Genomic DNA, 13,933 nt, shown 5'->3' on the forward strand with positions numbered 1-13,933 from the left:
TTCGTAAACTGTTTCAACAAATTAAGAGAAGTGAAATACCCCTCAAAATAAGCAATATTTATTATCCAACCTAAGGGCGCGCTTTAAGAGTTAAATAGAAAAGTACAAAATTAAATATCCAGATTGAACTTTCAACAATGAATGAAATCATAAGTTGCACAATCATATTTAAATAAAAGAAAGATTGGAAGTAAATGCTCATTCTTTTTCGGGTTTATTGTCCAAGGATGCCATTGCACAGTTCGCAATAGTGACAGGAACACCTTCTTGTTGCTTTCATATTTATCCTACCCGCGCAACAACGATTTTTATGGTAATTTTTTTTTACAGAGTTTACAGGTGTCTCGTATATCAGTAATTTTATCTGACCTTAGAAGAAGTCCGATGGATTTAGATCCTGGTGAGCATACCGGCTACGCAACAAGCCCATAATGTCCAACTTACCGTCTGAGTTATATTGTATTGAGAAAGTGTCGGATTGTGGTGGTAAAGTGAGTCGAGGTTATCACTTGTAAACCAGATGTCTCTCTGAATGGCGAGCGGAATAGCCTATAGCAGGTTGGGAGCACTTGCTCCATGTTACTACAGTAAGGAAGAAAGCGCTTGTTCCAGCTGGTGATGCGCTTATTCTGACAATAGAGCACATACCAGGCAATCGTCTAGGATATCTGCGCAGATATTCACTGCAAATCTTTGTGTTTATGAGGGGCACCCCTCTATGGGCCTTCTCGGCGCTGTGGAGGAATGTCTACATTTTCCGAAGTAAAAGGGGTGAACGGGCTTGCCACCAAGTAGCGGCCAGTTCCCTATCCGATGTAGTTCCCCGAGGAAAGATCAGATCTTCGTGGTATATTTAACATCTAGCACACTAAGATGTTCCTCGGTAGTGGGGACTTTGTCTCGACTTGGTGCTGAACCGTAACGGAGGCAGATGGACGTGCTCCTTAACAAGATAAATTAAAGTCTTCGGAATAAATCTAATATCACGCTATTAACTAGGAACAATGACGTATAGACAATCTTCAGGCCAGATGTTTTCATCGAGAATTTCAAAAATACCTTGAGTAAAATAGATTTTAATTACTGAATAATACTAAGAAAGATGGGGATTTTTAAATATGATCTGGAGCATCTTTGCATTTAAAGATTTTATGTTCTGCACAAAAAAGGGATGAAATTGTATCAAATGTTCAACATTCTACACCACAAAATGATTATGATAAATAAGAATGTACGATGCCACCGCTCTCTTACATGTCAAAAGAAAGGCTGTGAATATGACGTTCAACGATTGTATCGTGAGTGAAGCATTGTACTTCGTATCCATTACCATTTGTTTGAACATATATTAAATGCATGTTTGCAAGTGCTTTGTACTTGTAATCCGTCATATTTCTTTCACAAAGTTGTTCTGGATGATATTATGACCGAATAATTTGAAACACTGGGGACGTGAAGTTTTTAAATAATTGTTTACTCCGGATGACGTCCGTTTGAGCTTTGAGAGGAGCCTTTAATTACAACTGCTGATGCTGCTTCTTTTCATTGAAAATATGCACTTTGAAAACGCTTAACGTTATGTTCTGCAGATGTCCTGCTTCTCCGGCAGGAAGAAGAAGACGTCCGAAGTGATGATTTGTGCTTGTTGGATGAGTTTCGAGGTTACTATTTTCTGGCATTCTTGGACTTGGATGGGCGGAAATTCGGCTCCTGGCTGTTTTAAAAATATTATTTGTCTTGGGGTACTATTACACCTCTTATTTTGTGGAAACAATTCACTAACATCCTGCGTACTGAAGATCGCTTATAAGACCATAATAAGGAAAGTACAGATCTGGTCTACTAAGGATGCAGAATTTTATTTTCAAATAGCAGTAAGCTGTGCTGATTTAAAAATTTGATTATTCACACTCACATTCTTTACATACAAATATAAGAAAAAATAATTGACGAATAATATACTACAGTCTATTAATGTTTGCATGTAAAAAGAATAAGAATAATATCTACTCGAAATGATAAAGACTGACTATTAACAATCGCGTATTAATTTTAGAAGTAATATACACTCTGTCACAAAAAATATATGCACCCAGAAGAAATAGAGCCATAATCAAGAGAGGAATGTATTCTGGTAAGAGATAGGGAAATGATTTAAATTTCGACGCCATTGAGACAAGGGAATGAGCGCTATACGCATGCGAGATGCGCAGCTGCGAGAGTTTAAAAGCATAACTACTCGTGCCGTAGGGCTATTCAAACGAATCTGGCGACTTGGATGGGCGGTATTATGACTAGAGATGTTTCTGAGACGTAACCGGTGGGAGTACGAATAGTTGTTGGACTTTGGAAAGGGGCATATAATAGGCATCAAAGAAGAAAACGGACGTATCAGCCGCAATCTCGGTCAGAACGATATGGTAGTTGCTCGGTATTGGCAACAATGGATTACAGAAGGGATAGTCTACCGTCGCGAAGGGTCAGGCATCCCAGGAAGACATATGAGCGCAAGAAACACGTAATCACAAGAGCAGCCACTTTCTCAACAACAACGTCGCTAGCATCGATTCGACGCCATTTACCACCATCCAGGTATCCGGCGGTATCAACAACAACAATATTTATATGCGTTCCGTCAACTAAATGACATTACGCTGCCTGACCCAACTTAAACCCCCGATATTAGCTACGGGGCGGGCAAACTAGCCAAAACGCCTCCATGGAGATGGTCATACACTCCAACTGAAGTCTCGGTGCCCACATTACTAAGAACAACAGCTTCAAAAAGATCTCCCTCTGATAAGCAGACACACCGCTACACTGGTCAACTAAGACCACCGTTCCAACGATCAGAGACCACGATGGGGGGACTGATTGCCTGGAGATTCGACTGATCGTTTGTGGTGCGACCCGCCAGTACTACACGGGCAGCTTCTCCCTCTAGGTCGTACATGGAATACCAAGAACAGCGGTGACTGGACGCTCAATGGACCAAACGGTCTTTGGCTACCGATGCCCTAGTTACGGGGACTAGTTAGGGGAGCCAGCAAACTGGCTCAGACCGAAGTCGGAATAAACAAGTCTAATAGAAAGAATAACTAAACCCCGCAGTATACTAATCTATATAGAATCAAAGTTAGCAACGTGGTCTTAAATAGGCAGAACACGCTCTGGTTTTACCCTGTATAACCTTCCTTTAAGTATTATCTGCCTCATTTGAATATCGCGTGAGCTAGAAACTTACATTCAGGCAGGGAAAAAGAAACGAGACTGATAGGAAAGACTATTAACATAAAATAATGAGTTAGAAGCTTAAATGAAACTTTACAGTATACGCAGATTATCTCAGAAGTACTGATGGATGAACTATTGTTCAATCAGTGCTAGTGCAACCTCGGATCGCTTGGAGCAGTCCAGTAAGATAGTTGACTACAAAACCTCGCCACTTTTTCATCTAAGAAAATACTACATTTCCTGTGCAAAACATATTTTCCCACCCTATTTAAAAGTTAGGTTATGCAATTTTCATACGGCAAAGCATACGAGATCTATCTGCCTAATAGGAGGGATATCTTCGTGGAGGAGGTTTTAAGGAAGAGGTTTTTTACCTTCGTGGAGGAGATTTATATTCAAGCTCACATGGAGAAAACTACGAAAACCGGTCATGTAACCAGTCCGTTTGCCTGGAATCGAAACCAGGTCAAATTCTCAGCATTCAGTAGTCTTAAACGCTATTTAGATTATAAACTGTTCCGAGTAACACATACATACCTGAACTCACTGTCACGTATTTCATGGCAAATTTTACTTCTACCACTGAGACTGTCAATAGATAACATTTTATAGTAAATGCAAATGTGAAGGGCTAGAGACACTTTTGGGCTTTTCCTTTAGAGATGACTCCACATCCAATTGTAAAATCATCTCCAGTTCGGTTCACCACCTTCCAAGTAGCAGCGTAGATTAATATCATGTCCTTGATTTTATCGTTTATGTTTGGATGCTCCAGTGGCTCCCAAAACTGTTTTAGGATATAGCATTGTCAAATCATCACGGGAGAGATGAGCTATATCTGCAGATAAATCTCAAGGAATGTTTTGAACAAGCATAGTGTTCATCATATATGACATAAATATAGTTCAGACAGGTAGATATGTGTTTATACCATGTTCGAAGGAAACCAATGTATTCTTCAATCGCCTAATATTCGATAACATATTACTGATTATTGACGGAAAAATTAAGCATTGGCAAACTGAAATTTTTATGAGGAATACGATGTGCTACGAAATGTTACAGAAAAAATTGGCCAATTATATAATTCTATAGTGTCATATTTATTGTTGTAACTTGATGTCTAGTAAAGTATTAACACTTAATAACTTATAGTTGTGTATCACTGCACTTGAGCATGTTAATCAGGATTCTAAATAATTTCTCTCATATATGATAACATTTTTGTTATACGGTAAGAAAATCATGCTTCTTCAAAATTTCCTACTCGCAATGAGAAGGTAATCTACATGGCTCAGGAATAAATTCGTAAAATTCTGGAAGCCAGCTAATATTAAAATGTTTCAATCCCAGTTTCAAGACTTTTTCTTTCGCTCTCATATTTAGGACATATAAGAAGCATATGTTCAACATTCTATTCGCCACCGACGCTACAATCGCAGACTCTGGGCTCAACTTAAATCTGCTCAGATAACTTTTAAAATTTACACGGCCAGTAAGAAATTGGGTTAATTTATAGTTAGTGAAGAAGTGATGACATGACAATCTCATTTTGATGGAAGAAAAAAATCTCTTAGTAAAGCTCCCTTTATTTGAGCTAATGAATTCTTGGTTCCACGATTCCACAATACATGACCTTCTTATGAAAGGAATTAGGGATATTGACAAAAGTTTTAATTTCACACTTAGTCGCAGTCTTAGCAAGGAAATCGGCTTGTTCGTTCCCAGCAAACTGGCATGGCCACGACCATATGCAAATGCAACCGAAATATTGTTCCTTCATCTCTAATTGTAAATTGAAAGTGCTCAAATTCAAAACCATTTTTGAAGACAACAAATGCGAGACTAACCTTGCCATCAATTTTGCTGCCATCACTATAACAATTTACAGGGGAATTATCTACGATTTTATTGCTAAATTGAATAATATTGTTACGGTTTTGTACTGAATTAGATTTTTTTAATTAGAATTAATTAATATTGTTTTATATTACCATTCAATCCAGACTTATTTGAGACTTATTTGAAGAGAAAGCTAGGCCGAAAAAATTAAAAATACAGGAGCACGCGCATTTTGAATAGATATCTCGTAATTGTACTCTTTTGCTATACAGAAAAATGGCGTGCATTTAAAAACCTTATAAAAAGCTTAATCAAAACATCTCAGTTGAGAAAATAAACTCCTGCGTATTATCACGAACGCACACTATTATGTCCTCAACAAGACCCTCCCATGAGGACCTCAAAATCGATGCCATCGCGGTACATCTGCAAAATCTTAACGACAAATTCTTCAAAATTGCGCAGGAATGTAACTTCATGAATCATTTCAACATGTTTCATTATGAAGTTCTCACCGATGATCGATTTCTTCGACCTTTCGCAGCCTACATACTCAGTGGAAACGAAACTTTTCCCACATAATACCAAGTTAGTGGAAATTTTGATCTGTACATAGTGATTTTACTCTTATTTTCTTTTACTTTGTGATGTTGGGAGGTCCCCAACTTGTCAGCAACAGTAGTAGTGACTGCTATGAACTGGAAATTACACGGACTCTTAAGAAGGGTTTAACTCCCTTTTTTATTTCACTTTAGAAATCACAGTTGCGTTCGCTTGACGCTTACAAACTACGCCGACCCGGCGGTTAAACAAAAATAAAAAAGTACTACTAAAAATAAATGACAGGATGCATAACTAACGAAGTCACTAGCTACGAGGCTCTATAATTGTAACTATCTTAACCGCGTTCTAAGATACAGCTGAGATTCAGCAAACTTTCTGATTAAGACTTTGAAAGATTCAACGAACTGTCGAAATAGGCACACAGGCCGAAACGCGCGGTTCTTAAACTTTCTATCAAGCAACCTTCACGCTCGTGATTCAAGAAACACACCTACAATCTCGTTTCTATTTAAACTCAATTACTTCTGCTAAAATTTGAATACTCTGCGCGTTCTACTACGATTTACATACTCTGGCATTGGCAATTCCAGGGGAAAGTAAACGCTTGACAGGAAAGATAGATTAAATTAAATGTTAGTTAGAATAAATATAAAATCTACAACTTTACTCCAGAATACTGCTTTTCTTCAATATTCAAGAAGCACTTCTAAAAGTCAGCGCCTGGGAGAGTGACCTCCCACGTGACCTAAGAACTTGAGTTCAATGTTCAGCCTTGTTGTAGGACTTTCTGCATTTTTAGGACTGAAATTGCTTATATTCCTTATATTTATCATATTGAGGAACATGAGAAAAATAGTGATTTTTCGCTATTGCAACCCATTATTTAATTCTGTTACTCTTTTCATCAGTTTTGGACACATTTATCAAAAGAAGCGAATCAGAATGCCTGATTCCACTCACGTGATATGTGATTTATTCTAAGTATGCTCTGGGATAGACATCTTGAATTTGTATATATGTATTTTGTGTTAACATTCGTTCTGCGTTAATCAGCGGCGCATCCAGCGGAACTTGGAACTTGAAATCTCAGTTGAGTTTGTTTAGAAAAATGTTGTTGTTTACTTTAGCGAATTCGCGGTGAAATCGGATTAGCTTTCTGTGTTTTGAATTAAGCTCTGTTGAACGTTTGAGTAGTTTAAAACATAACTACTGTGACATATATCAATATTGTACGAATATCGGAGGAAATTTAAGCATTTGGTTTTATTTGTTGTGATAATAATAAATTTTTTTCACTTTTCATCGGACTTGTGCATTCAATTTATTACGAACCCGTACGCACGCAACAATATTTACAGCATTTCTTTCTGAAGGATGAGGGAGATCAGATGAAGGTAAAACACAACCATATTGAAAGAGAGCTGATGCAGAAATATTTTTCCAATAGGCAATATAATGAAGAATAGCAATGTCGATTGGAATAAAGCCAGCAACTGCATAAACAGACTCATAGCCTCTAATTGTACGATATCCACATATGAACCGCAAAAGTATCCGCCTTTGAATGCGTCGTAGATATTTATAATTTATCTACTTCTTCAGCGACATAACCCCAGATTCTAGAGCCATACATAATGAAGAGTACAATTCCTTGTTTATAGATGAGCGAAATGAACGTTGTAATTAATACCGTACGTGTTGCGTGCAATACGACATAATCCCCGATATTATTTATCACATTTCTCTGATACAAAAGTTAGATGTCGCTTTCAAGAAACTTTACATTTAAGAAAACCCCAAGACATTTCATTTGCTTTACCGTCGAAAAATAACTGAAATGAATCATAACAAATGTTTCGCTTTTCAATAATCATAATTCTGGTTTTATCAGGATTAAAGTCCAATTTAAAACTTTTTGACTATTCGGAGGCGAAATTTAAAGGAAAAATCTGGAAAAAAGTAGCAGGAAGGTCTTTACTCTGGAAGCAAAACAAGATATCATCCTCAAAAGCTATAGTATCACAACAAGGAATATTTTTTTCCAGCTTTGATAGGAGACCGTTAATAATAATATTCCAAAACGTTGATTCTGAAACTGAGTCTTGAGGGCAACCCCTTTCAAGGTGTCGGATTGCAGAAGCTGAGCCCATTTGCAGTTTAGCCGTTCGATCATTTGAAACGTCAGCAGCAAGTGAAAAAATATTTATTGGAAGTTCCACTTTTTTTAGAAGATTGAGAATGCAAGGCCACCACGCATTGTCGAAGGCGCCCTTAATATTCAAAAAGACCAAACAGTGTGTAAGTTTTTTTTAACCCATTTGAACAATTTCATTCAAGCGTGAGAGTCTTCAGAACTTCTTTGAAGTGTAAAACCGTACTGATCACCAAAACGAAGGTCTCCGTGGCGGAGATATTAGCAAATTTTGTTAATAAAAGGTTTTTCCAAGCACTTACCTAAAGCAGAAAGTAAACTTATACATCTAAAGTTATCTAAGTGAGGAAACCTAGACTCATTTCCTTTAGGGAAAAAGCGAATTAATAGCTATTTTCGGAGCGGGAACCTGTAAATCAACTATCTGCATGCTAAGAATCGAAGGACGAAACTTCCAACTGTCTCACGAATGGGCTGCTGAATACCGGTAGTTCGTTCCAGGTTAACCTAAACAAGCGAGCTAGCTGCATGGTTGGGTTTCGGGATTTTCCGCTTCATAACATGAATACGAGCAATTTTCTCTTAAAAAGTTCCTTACAAAAGGAGGATGCCTTCGCAGCATTCAGGTGCTTTCCCATACTCAAATAACCATTCCAGTTGCTAGCTGGGTATACTAACCTCCACACCACAAGGAAAAGAACGGAAAGTATGCCAAAAATTGTTAATTCTATTTTTTATGTTTATTCGCAGCAGTTACCATGATGCTGAGCAAATTAGTTAACTGGGCATTTTCTCTCATACCTCTCTTCAACACCGGATTAGATTTGAAGGCATTCCTAATACACCCTTAAAAAGTGTTTTGGCTCTTCAAATCTCGCATGTTCGCTTTGCTACATATAAATTGAAACTGTGTATTCAGGTTTAAAAGAAGTTCTCATGGAATTTTCTTTAGGCCTTACGTTCTTATGATATGATATTTATATTTCACAAGCGTTATTAAGCAATATAAAATAATGCGATATTTAGGTTTTTAATAACAAAAAGTTCTAAAAAAAGTAATCTAATGTGAAAACAACAATATTTCCTTGCACTCCTGTTAAATTACGTACATTTCTAGCTGTATGTGATTTAAACTTGTTTTCTGGAATTATTTTTACTTAAGGTATGTGCCTACATACGAAACACATTTTTTTTTAAATACATAAAATTTTAATTAAACACACATATTGAGTAAGATGGGATATAAAACTGTGATTAAAATGGGATTTTATAGAACGTTTCATTAATCTTTTTAAATATAGGCAATATTTAGTAACATTTTAGTGAAAATTTTTCTTTACGCAAGATCTCCTATAACAGATTCTAATGAATATACTTCAATAATCCTTACACAGTATATAAATAACATACTTACCTGTGTTCTGTAGCAAAAGATTTGCTTTACTTATAAAATGTTTTGAAATATTCAAAACTTAGTACAAAAACTCAAAATTAAAACAAAAAAAAAAAAAAAAAAAAAAAAAAAAAAAAATCCTCTTTCCTTCAAAATACTGTCAATAAAATCAATAAATAAATACAAGGAGATCATATTTTGCTACCGAACACAGCTAAAGATGAATAAAACATTTTGGCAAAAATTTATTTCAATATTCTAAATACATTTTGAGAAATTAACGTAATCGCAATCAAAAGTAACGAAAAACACAATTTCTCAGAAAATGCATTTAAAGATTTTAAATACAGCAAAAAAAAAAAAAAAAAAAAAAAATTGTAGCCACTTTAGACCTTTGAAACTCACCATATTTGTATGTTAGGCCCTCTTTTACTTCATTCTTAACTAATTTTCTCTTTCTTTTAAAATTTTTCTGGATAACTTTGTTGCCCGTAGAGATTGGCGTTTCGATTTCTGAATTCGCTGTTTGTCTATTCCCATGTAGCTTTCAAGCATAATGGGATTAATTTCTATTTCTATATACCTGAAAATAGGTAAAAGTACTAAATATCTTGAATTAAATAATAATATAGCAATGTCTGCACCTAAAAGCAATGTTTTCAGTTGAACAAAAGTTTCTTTATGTAAAATAGTCCTCAAAAGGTTATTGAAACAATTATTGTTTTGAGTCTTCCGACGTAAGCATTTTATTAGAAAAGTGTCACACAGTAAAAGATGTGTTGCTTTTACAGCTTTTATACTGTTTAATAAATAGAAAATAGTTGTTTAAATTTATTGTTTACATTTATACGACAATTTAAATGCCAACTTCCGGCATTCAAAAATTCACTTCCGGTTTATTTTTTATACTATAACTTTGCTTCTAGTTATCGTAAAAACAAAGATAAATCATTTTTGGAAACCTAAATGTATGGCCTATAAAATGAATAAATAAAAAAAATTTCGAAAATTTTCACCAAAACGACGAATTTAGGGTAGGCACATACCTTAATGAACTTATACCTCAAGGAAACGCCACGGCATCTCAAATACAGATATCTGTGTCTGTGGATCAGAAGGGTCACCAGACCATTACGTATTTGAATGTCCTTTGACGGCTGCACACCATCTTCCGCTACCTACAAATAATAGGAACGCCTATCACCGGTTCCTTATAACGCATAAAGGAGCGGTTAATTCAATCTGCAGCATCATGAATACCATCGCGGCATTGGGCACAGACCTTTGCCTACCGTGCTAAAATGACGCTATGGTGTACTGACGATAAGCTCTAAGACTAGTCCAGTGAATTTTACAATATCTGGGCTTCACCACAACTGTGTGTTTAAGCTCCCCTGCCCACAATCTAAAGTGGCAATACTAACAATTCGCAAATATGTGGCATCTCCTTAGAAAGATGTGTTATGCCTCCATAATGTGTGTAATCCCTTCAACAGCATGTGAACAACATCTTCTTACGCAGTGTTAGTGAACGCTTGTGTGCCTCACGGTGCACACATTGCTGCGGCACTGCCCAATAATTAGTGCTACAACATCCTCGTGCCTTTTATCAGTGTTTTTTATCTATGTTCTTAGCGATGCTACAATAATCAACGCCTTAGCAATCTAACCGCACTCTTCTTCTGCACACATGTTGTATTCATGAACTCATCATTCATCATTCAAGATGTACTTGTATTTATATCCAACAGAACTGCCTTACACTAACATTGTGCTCCAGCTTTCATGTGACTTCATGTACTCCAGCTTTCATGTGACTTCATGTACTCCATTTATCTTTTTGTGCCTTAAGTGACTATGTGTATGTACCTGTTTTTTGTGCTCTCTGTTTATGCATTTTACGCATTGTGCTTTGTGTATTGTTGCCTATGCATTTTTATGTTTTTTTTTTAAATGCGTACGTCTTATTATCCAAGTATTTTTAGTTTAACTACCTACTATCTGTAACACCACAGCTTTCCTCTTTAAACTGTAATACAATCCTACTAATGCCCTTGTAAAGCCATGTACTTCCCTTTGACAACCTCAATAATCTCCTGGTGCAGCCTCGTGTGGTTCCAGGAAGCTTTTGCCGTAGTTAGAGGAGGGTTTGGAACACATGCCTGTTTACCTCTGTTAGACACCAGGCGTCCCAGTCCTCCGTAACCTACCTACCTACCTACCTCAAGGAAAGTTCAAAATGACATCTAAAACGGAAAAAAAATTAAAATAAATATCCTGGTCAATTTATGTTGTAAGGGAGTTTAACTTCTTATATTTTATTTTTTCATAACGTTTATAAAACTTTTCCGAAACTGAGAGACTGCAGTGAAAGTTAGATTTTGTTATCTGTTCAAAATTAATTTTTTTTAAATTTGAAATTTCCAAACATAAATATTTTCGACATTTAAAACACTTCTGCAATTGAAAGTGCATACAGTTGCTAAAGAGGCCAGTTAAAGACTTTTGAGCCGAGTAGGAAGATGGGTATATACACTTTTGGGCACCGCCGGATTGCAAGAAAAAAGGGAGATGTACAATTCGGTACTACAGTAGTCCCATATATAAAATTTAAACGTTTCTGCAGCTAATCATTGCGAGATACATACGTACGTACGGACGTCACGTAAAAATCCATTTCGAATCCATTTTACAATCCGTTTTGGAATACAGTCATTTAATTTGTCTACACGTACAGATCTTATGCAAAGAAATAGTCGAAATAGATTTGGAAATGGACAAAATTAATATTTCCGTTAAAATCTGAAATTTTTCATGAGTACAACACTTCTTTTACTTGCTACAAGGAAATAAAAACACAAAGACAGCATTTCGCGTTTTCCTGACTTCGAAAGAATTTTACTAACTAAATGTTAAATGAGAAATAAAGAAGCCAGCAAAATTTTTATCATTTAATGTAGTTAATTAAGTACATTCTGAATCTTAGATTAATTTTTATGATTACGTATCAAATTTCAAAGAACTGATTTATGAGTCTAAATCAGTGAACGTCGAAACAGATTATAATTTTCCACAGAGACCTAAGATTTAAAATATATCAGCTTTTAAGTAGCTCATTTAGATACGAAAGAAGTGAAGAAAATAAATAATCAGTTCGTTATTATTTCATAGATAATTATCGAAAAATTTTCACACCCCATCACGATAAAAAAACATTATATGTATCTGTAAGAAAACATACCTTAATATTTATCAAAAGAAAAAAAAAAAAAACATAAAAATTATTTAAAACCAAACTTTTACTAATTACTCTTTTCGATTATCTTATTAACCTATAAATTTAATGTTTCATCTCTTGCATATAAACGGCATTTGGTAATAATGTGCATATTAAAACTAAAATTGTATTTTTAAATAAATGCTTTTGAATATTAAAACTGTGTACTTAAGATTATCCATTATTCTTGTGTTCCTGTACTATCTTGTCTTGAAGTCGTTTATATATTTATCTGCAATATTTTTCTTTCCTTTTGGTCAACACTTCTTTAATTTAATGCGACTTCAATTCTGAGGGGTAATGGAAGCACAACTAGTCATTGAGCGTCATGATTATTAGATAAGAGCATTTTAACTGAAACTCGTAAAAGTATAGAATATAAATATGTTAATAGTTGCTTTTAGCAGACTAATTAAATTTGATGTAATCACTGACTATTACAAAATATGATCACCAATCATGCGAAATCTGATCTACTGATCCAACATTATCTTCTTGCTTGTCTAAATCCTCCGCAGCAGAAACAGCCTCACGCGAATTAATTACGTCAGAATTAATTTCAAAATATTAAACATCTCCAAAGTGCGATATTTTAGAATATTTACTAATATAATACTTAAAAGCTAACTGAGCAAAGTTTCCGAAGAAGTTTGAAATTCCTTTTTGTACTTCGATATAATTATTTATTATTCTTCTATTTGTATTTTTAACTGGTCATCATTGATCTAAACTTAGACAACAGCATGAAGGTATTACAAAATGCAGGATAACATATTATTTCGGAGCAGTTTATATTTTTATACTGCGTATAGTTTTTCTAGCAAACATTGTTAAGAAGGAGAGCTAAGAATAATATTTGCAACTTTTCGAAGCATTGTTTACAATTCAGAAATATGAATTTTTGCTGTTATAGCTATATCACAATAAGCACAAATTTAAATTTTACGTTTTAGCATTTACATGCGTTACAATTTAAAAACAAACTCATCTTTTCGTTTCCTTTACAAACAAGCCTTCCTGAAAATAAAAACGCTGGAAAGTAAACAATTTATTTCGTTAAAAGAAGCAGTAATTTCATTAAGCACAAAAACTACAGACTTAAAAATAAAGTGTTAAAATCATAAACCATGATTTAAAAGTTTTATGTTTAAAAGAAAAATAGAGAGAAAAAGCGAAGAAAGAAATTTATTGTGGTCATAAATGAGAGTTTTTGCGCTGCAGGATACTAACCCAACGTATAAAGAAATGGAAAGAAATTAGCTGATGACAAATGACTAGAGTCTAAAAATGCGCCTGAAGTTGTTCATAACATTCTTTTAATCTTTTGCCTCTGCCATAGCTTTAACGTGCCCTTTTCTCCTTTGCTTTCAGCAGCAATTTTTAAAACATTAATTGTGTTCGCCTAAGAATGAAAACTTTGATAGTTATTTAAAAATTTCGAATTTCAGGTTTTTGCTAGAAATATTCGTTT

The sequence above is a fragment of the Stegodyphus dumicola genome, chromosome 3, assembly GCF_044657685.1.
Source record: "Stegodyphus dumicola isolate Sdum_Otavi_A_Nest chromosome 3, ASM4465768v1".
Taxonomy (NCBI): domain Eukaryota; kingdom Metazoa; phylum Arthropoda; class Arachnida; order Araneae; family Eresidae; genus Stegodyphus; species Stegodyphus dumicola.